Source organism: Lithobates pipiens, unplaced genomic scaffold (assembly GCF_037356315.1).
Source record: "Lithobates pipiens isolate NorthernLeopardFrog02 unplaced genomic scaffold, aLitPip1_a1.2 Scaffold_28, whole genome shotgun sequence".
NCBI lineage: Eukaryota > Metazoa > Chordata > Amphibia > Anura > Ranidae > Lithobates > Lithobates pipiens.
This window is the reverse complement of record NW_027507789.1, coordinates 225,681,973-225,690,625: the sequence shown is the minus strand read 5'-3', so window position 1 is coordinate 225,690,625 and position 8,653 is coordinate 225,681,973.

The window sequence follows — 8,653 nt, the reverse complement described above, 5'->3', positions numbered from 1 at the left end:
AACATTTAGAAGGGAAATCGAAGGAAAAGATAAGTGAACCAACAATGCACTAGCTTAAAGGAACCTACCGTATATACTCGAGTATAAGCCGAGATTTTCAGCCTCTTTTTTGAGGCTGAAAGTGCCCCCCTCGGCTTATACTCGAGTCATCGCTGTCTGCCCGCTCGATCAGCGTGTCGAGCAGACAGACAGCGGCCATTCTGATTCAAAAGCCGCGCCTCCGGCTCCCCCTTCGCCTGTGATAGGCGGAACACTGAATTTCCCAGCAGCCTGTGTTCCGCCTATCACGGACTTCGTATCATCCTCGTACTACGGACGAGGATGATACGATGTACGTGATAGGCGGAACACAGGCTGCTGGGAAATTCAGTGTTCCGCCTATCACAGGCGAAGGCGGCGGCGCAGCTTTTGAATTTTACAATGGCCGCCGAGGCGCCGACGAACGAAGAGGGCACGGGACGGAGGCAAGGCACAGGACGGCACGGCACGGGACGGGACCGGAGGCAAGGCATGGCATGGCGGCGAGGCACGGCGGCGAGGCACGGAGGCAAGGAGGCTCGGCACGGGACGGAGGCTCGGGACAAAGGCTCAGGACACAGGTAGGCTGGACACACACACACACACACACACACACACACACACACACACACACACACACACACGGATGGATGGACGGACACACAGGGATGGACGGACACACAGGGATGGACGGACACACAGGGATGGACGGACACACAGGGATGGACGGACACACACACAGGGATGGACAGGCATGTCTTACCCTCGGCTTATACACGAGTCAATAAGTTTGCCAGTTTTTTTGGGGGTAAATTGGGGGCCTCGGCTTATATTCGGGTCGGCCTATACTCGAGTATATACGGTATGTAGAAAATAAAAAAATTACCTTTACAACCCCTTTTTTAACCTCCCCTCATGGTCATTTTGGAGTGTCTGTGGGAATTTGTGGCCATTTGTGAGGTCGGGTATTGATGTTGGATGAGAAGACTTGGCTCACCATCAACATTCCAACTCACCCCAAAAGTTGTTCAGTAGGGTTGAGGTCAGGGCTCTGCGCAGGACACTCAAGTTCCTCCACACCAAACTGGTCAAAACATGTCTTTATTTTGTTGCATATAGAAGACCTGGCATGCATTTGGTGTTCCACATTCATCCCAAAGGGGTTCAATAGGGTTGGGATCAGGGCTCTGTGGAAACCCTTCATTGTTCTCCACACCATACTGGTCAAACCATAGCTTTATGGAGCTGGTCACTGTTCTCCACACCATACTGGTCAAACCATAGCTTTATGGAGCTGGTCACTGTTCTACACACCATACTGGTCAAACCATAGCTTTATGGAGCTGGTGATTGTTCTCCACACCATACTGGTCAAACCATAGCTTTATGGAGCTGGTCACTGTTCTCCACACCATACTGGTCAAACCATAGCTTTATGGAGCTGGTCACCGTTCTCCACACCATACTGGTCAAACCATAGCTTTATGGAGCTGGTCACCGTTCTCCACACCATACTGGTCAAACCATAGCTTTATGGAGCTGGTCACCGTTCTCCACACCATACTGGTCAAACCATAGCTTTATGGAGCTGGTCACCGTTCTCCACACCATACTGGTCAAACCATAGCTTTATGGAGCTGGTCACCGTTCTCCACACCATACTGGTCAAACCATAGCTTTATGGAGCTGGTCACCGTTCTCCACACCATACTGGTCAAACCATAGCTTTATGGAGCTGGTCACCGTTCTCCACACCATACTGGTCAAACCATAGCTTTATGGAGCTGGTGTTGTACACAGAAGCCCTGGCTTGCATTTGGCATTCCAATTCATCCCAAAGTTTTTCAGTAAGGGTTGAGGCTTTGTGGAGGCCACTCATGGTTCTCCACACCATACTGGTTAAACTATGTCTTTATGGAGCTGGCTTTGTACACAGGGGCACAGTCAAGGTGGAACAGAAAAGGGGTTTTCATTGAACTGTTGCCACAAGGTTGGAAGAGCACAATTGTCTACAATGTCTTTGTATGATGGAGTATTAACAGGACCATTTACTGTAGACCCCAAACCTCTGCCTGTGCCGGATTGTGGTGGATATAGGATGAGAAAACCTGACTCACCATTGGCATTCCAATTTATCCCAAAGGTGTTCGATAGGGTTGAGGTCAGGGCTCTCTGTAGGCCACTAGTGGTTCTCCACACTGTGCTGGCCAAACTACGTTTGCATGGCGCTGGCTTTGTACACAGAAGACCTGGCTTGTGGTCGGCGTTCCAGTTCATCCCTAAGGTGTTCAATAGTGTTGTAGGAAAAATGATCCGCACTCCGGTTGTTGCTCTTTAAAAAAAAAATCTTTGTTTTTATTGACAAGCCACAGTGAACAAACCTTGATGAAAACAGTTGACACATTTCAGCCTATAAGGCCTTAGTCATAACCAATAGGGTTGAGTTCAGAGCTGTGTGGAGGCCACTCATGGTTCTCCACACCATACCCAACAAACCATGTCTTTATGGTCCTGGCTGGTACACAGGGGCGCAGTCATGGTGGAACAGAAAAGGGTCTTCACCAAACTGTTACAACAAGGTTGGAAGTACAATGGTCTACAATGTCTTTATATGAAGCAGTATTACCAGGACCCTTTATCGGAGACACCCAGTCATTTGAGGTCTACATACCTTTAGCCATATAGTGCACACATAGCTTTATCTATTCTGATAAATTAATGATGAATAGATAGTTTATCACTGAAAGATACTGAGACGATGTTAGATTGCATTTTAAACATGTAAAAAGCAGCTAAAGACCCCCGACACCCGCCACACTGCACAGCCAGGAGGGTGAGAGCAGAGCTCAGAGCTCCAGCTTGCTCCTTGAATGATCTTCACTCTACCCCTGAGATCCTAACTTCCTTCCATGTGACATGTATGAGGTGTTGGCGGGTGTGTGAATTGCTGGAATAGCTGTATAGGAATACTTTGGCATGTAAAGCAGTTCATATATGTATGTCAGCCATTTGGCTGGAATTCATCCTTAGAAAAACCTTGCAGAACGTCACTGCGGATTGGATTTCTCGCCTCCAAGAATATCACTGCGGTTTACATCATTGAGCAATTAATGCATAATCCTACATTCACCATCTTACCGAGAAAGCCGAATGTCTTAAATACTAAAATAGAAGCAAGTTCTTCATGGGGACTTAGACTAGGCCTACATTTATCTGTATAGAGATAAAGCATTGATCCACAATGATCTGCAGAGGAAGTCTCCAGGTCTCTCTTCTTAGTGCCTTCATTAAAGGGGACTTGTATGTAGACATCTCCATTATTATAATCCTTTGTATGGAGGTGGAGCATTGATGCACAATGATCTTCAGAAGTCACCAGGTCCCTCTACTTAGTGCCTTCATTAGAGTTGGCTGTTCATAGACGTCTCCATTATAAAAATCCTTTGTATGGAAGTGGAGCATTGCTGCACAATGATCTTCAGGAGAAGTCATCGGGTCTCTCTTCTTAGTACCTTCATTAAAAGAGGACCTGTATGTAGATATCTCCATTATTATAATCCTTTGTATAGAGATAGAGCAATGATGCACAATGATCTTCAGAAGTCACCAGGTCCCTCTACTTAGTGTCTTCATTAGACTTGGCTGTTCATAGACGTCTCCATTATAATAATACTTTGTATGGAGATGGAGCACTACAATGATCTTCAGGAGAAGTCGTCAGGTCTCTCTTCTTAGTACCTACATTAAAGGGGGCCTGTTTTTAGATGTTTCCATTAATATAATCCTTTGAATGGAGATGGAGCATTGCTCTACAGTGATCCTTCAAGAGAAGTCACCAGATCTCCCTTCTTGGTACCTTCATTAAAGGGGACCTGTATGTGGACGTCTCCATAATTATAATTCTTTGCATGGAGATGGAGCATTGCTCCTCAATGTTCTGCAGAGCAAGTTACCAAGTCCCACCAGAACACCAGATGTCTTAAATAATAAAATAGAAGCAAGTTTTTCATGGAGACTCAGACTAGGCTTACATTTATCTGTATAGAGATAAAGCATTGATCCACAATGATCTGCAGAGGAAGTCTCCAGGTCTCTCTTCTTAGTGCCTTCATTAAAGGGGACTTGTATGTAGACATCTCCATTATTATAATCCTTTGTATAGAGATAGAGCAATGATGCACAATGATCTTCAGAAGTCACCAGGTCCCTCTTAGTGTCTTCATTAGCCTTGGCTGTTCATAGATGTCTCCATTATAATGATCCTTTGTATGGAGATGGAGCACTACAATGATCTTCAGAAGTCACCAGGTCCCTCTTAGTGTCTTCATTAGCCTTGGCTGTTCATAGATGTCTCCATTATAAAAATCTTTTGTATGGAGATGGAGCACTACAATGATCTTCAGAAGTCATCAGGTCTCTCTTCTTAGTACCTACATTAAAGGGGGCCTGTTTGTAGATGTTTCCATTAATATAATCCTTTGAATGGAGATGGAGCATTGCTCTACAGTGATCCTTCAAGAGAAGTCACCAGATCTCCCTTCTTGGTACCTTCGTTAAAGGCGACCTGTATGTGGACGTCTCCATAATCATAATCCTTTGCATGGAGATAAAGCATTGCTCCTCAATGTTCTGCCGAGGAAGTCACCAGGTCCCACCAGGAGAACGTTGAATGTCTTAAATAAAAAAATAGAAGCAAGTTTTTCATGGGGACTTAGACTAGGCCTACATTTATCTGTACAGAGATAAAGCATTGATCCACAACGATCTGAAGAGGAAGTCTCCAGGTCTCTCTTCTTAGTGCCTTCATTAAAGAGGACCTGTATGTAGACATCTCCATTATTATAATCCTTTGTATAGTGATGGAGCATTGATGCACAATGATCTTCAGAAGTCACCAGGTCCCTCTACTTAGTGTCTTCATTAGAGTTGGCTGTTCATAGACGTCTCCATTATAATGATCCTTTGTATGGAGATGGAGCAGTGCTCTACCATGATCTTCAGGAGAAGTCATCAGGTCTCTCTTCTTAGTACCTTCATTAAATGGGACCTGTATGTAGACATCTCCATTATAAAAATCCTTTGTATGGAGATGGAGCACAATGATCTTCAGGAGAAGTCATCAGGTCTCCCTTCTTTGTACAATCATTTCAGGGGACCTGTATGTAGACATCTCAATCCATTACTAGAATTTTCTGTATGTGGACATCTCCACTATTATAATCTTTTATGTGGCGATGGAGCCTTGTTCTACAATCCTTTAGGAGAAGTCACCAGATCTCTCTTCTTAGTACCTTCATGGAAAGGGACCTGTGTGAAGACGTCTTCATTATTATAATCCTCTGTATAGATGGAGCATTGTTCTACAATGACCCTTGAGGAGAAGTCACCAGGTCTCTCATCCTAGTACCTTCATTAAAGGGGACCTGTATGTAGACATCTCCATCCATTATTATAACCCTCTGTATGTGGACGTCTCCACTATTATAATCTTTTGTGTGGCGATGGAGCCTTGTTCTACAACAATCCTTTAGGAGAAGTCACCAGATCTCTCTTCTTAGTACCTTCATGGAAATGGACCTGTGTGTAGACGTCTTCATTATTATAATCCTCTGTATAGATGGAGCATTGCTTTACTACGATCCTTGAGGAGAAGTCACCAGGTCTCTCGTCTTAGTACCTTCATTAAAGGGGATCATCCCAACCACGACACTACCTGCCTGGACTTTGCATGTTCTCCCTGTGCCTGTGTGGGTTTCCTCCGGGTACTCCGGTTTCCTCCCACACTCCAAAGACATGCAGGTAGGTTAATTGGCTTCTGCCCAAAATTGGCCCCTAGTATATGAATGGGGACCTTGGATTGTGGGCTCCTTGAGGGTAGGGACCGATTTGAGTGTGCAATGTACAGGGATAGGGACAATTGTAGACACTCACTCAGATTGAACTGGATGGACTGGTGTCTTTATTCAACCTTAGCAACTATGAAACTATGAAAGGGGACCTGTACGTAGACATCTCCATCCATTATTATAATCTTCTCTTTTTCGAGATGGTAAGAAGAGCAAAAATGATGACGTCAGAAGCTTACCTCCCTCACCAGGAGAGTACGGGTCCACTTTAAAACCCGATTGCTTGCAGAGCAATTTCTTTTTTGGACAGAGCGGGAAAGGGAGAGAGAGAGAGATCCTGTTGGTTTTACTTTCTGTGTCCCCATATGGGACAATGACCTTCACTTCCTTTCCAAGACAGAACAATCAGCAGGACATAACTGGCCCTATACACTTAGAGGAGTTGTACTATACTCACACGTTGGTCCCTGGACAGTCCAATCTCCAGTGCACATTCCCAGCTTTCTCCCCTGTAGATAAATACACGGGGATGTATACGCCAAAGCTCAGATCACTGCAATGCATTGTGATGACAGCAGGGAGATTTATGGGGGGCCCACACCCTGTGTAAGATCTACAATCAATATGGTTATCATTTAGGAACAGATTGAAGCGATAAGCACAGATAGAAGAGATGAATAGGATTCGGCAGCCTGCGTCTCTCTTACTGTGTTCGCTCAGGGCCTGAGATTTTCAATGGATTTATCATAAAAAAAACGTCCTGGCTAGAGGACGCCCACCATCATCCAGCTCTTTCCTCCCCCCCAGCCTGACTGTCCCTGGCCCTCCCCTTTCATTCATTTCAGTTTTTTCAACCTTGCCTACATTGCATATAGAAGCACAGAGACCCAGTGATGATATTACTGAAATTTAAAACGCTACGGACATGTCATTAATTAAGGGGGGGGGGGTGCACCGGGGGCCAGTACCGGGACAAGGTCCTCCAGTGCCCAGGCCAAACTGGGCCCCCCCATTTCCCTTAGGGTTAGCAGTAATAATGAAATCACTACTCTTGTCAGCCTTGTAACAGAAGCAACTTGCACAGGGCGCCATCATCCCTGCAATAAACCTTGGCGCCCGGGGCAGCCTACCCTCTTGCCCACCCCTTGTCCCGGGCCCTGACTGGGGCAGCTATAATTTCAACATATTCAACTTCCAGTTGAGCGGGTTATAACCTGCCAAAACATTTGTAATTCTGTTCAGCCAGTCATCGGATTCACACACCTGCCAAACCACATACCCAGTACTGTGACCCCCGCTATTCACTAATGCCTCCTCCTGTGTCACCGGCCCCTCTGTGAAGGGTATATAAGGACTACGGCACTGTTGAGGAACTGTAGGAAAATTGATCTGCACGCCGATTGTTGCTCTTTGTTTTTATTAACAAGCCACAGTGAACAAGCGCAGGTAAAAATGGTTGACGCGTTTCAGCCTATAAGGCCTTAGTCATAACCACTGGTGGTTATGACTAAGGCCTTATAGGCTGAAATGCGTCAAACGTTTTCACCTGCGTTTGTTCACTGTGGCCTAGTAATAAAAACAAAAAAATTTTAAAGAGCAACAACTGATCATTTTTCTTACATTACTTTACTCAGCCAGTGACTGTGCATCCGGGAGCTCTGCTATCCATGCGTTGTATGGGTAGTAGCACTGACTTTTCTGTTCAGACTGCTGAGGAACTGTCTGCTCTCTATCCACAAGTAAAATACCCAATCTGATCCCCGGTGCCTGAAATATGTTAGTTGATCAACCCTTCAGTGATTTCTGCAGGGGGGGGGGGCATGTGACAAGACCATGTAAGGAAGGATTGCAGGCACAATATATCTCCAATGTATTGAAAATGTTTCAATTTAATTTGTTCTCCAGTTTGCATAGAGAAAAGGTCAGCCATCCCGGCGTGGTCATTGCCCCGCCCCTCCTCCTATCCACCAATCCTATAGCAGCACTAAGCTGTGGGACCCTCTGTGTCCTCTAATAACCCCACGGGGGGTCCCATTGATGGAGGATACAAAGGTCCAGGAAATGTATGGAGAGGAGGAGGAGGGATGAACAAGGACTATGAATGGGGCTCAGTACAATGCCAGGACAATTAGATTACCTCGTCGCGCTGGGGGGTGGGGAAGGGGGGTCCAGGAGAAAATAAAGGGTGACACAATTCAGGGCGCTCTATTCTGTGTCTATAATTAACCACTTAGCAGAGCGCTAATTACCCGCTACTTCCTGCCGGAGATAATCACCAGCGTCCACGATCACAATGTATACGCTGTGTACAGAACCGAGCCAGACAAGTCACATTGTCCCTGGAAGAGACAGCCGAGGCCGACCATGAGCCGTCTGATCGACTGCATCCCTCTGACAGCTTTATAAATCCACTTCATTAACGTTCTCCTCGCCTGTCTGTCATCGGAGTCCCTCTACAAGGACAGGAAGCTCCAGATCACAGACAAGGACTCTGCATACAGTCTGATTAACAGTCAAAGTGGATAACATAGGGAGGAATTGGAACCCCACCACCACTGGGTTTTTACTGCTATCCTGGGTTCCATTAAAGAGCTTTCCCCTTACTGTCTAAGAAAGAAGTTGCCAACATGGAATGGCCCAGAACTCGCGTGCCATAGTATGATGTCTTGCTGGCCCGGCTATCAAGGGAACAAATCCATTGGAAAAGGTGAAGGGTCTGTTGGTGATCCTGTTGCTGGTGATTGGTCACTAATGTCAGGGTGGCTTGTCTGATACGGGCCTAAGTGGGG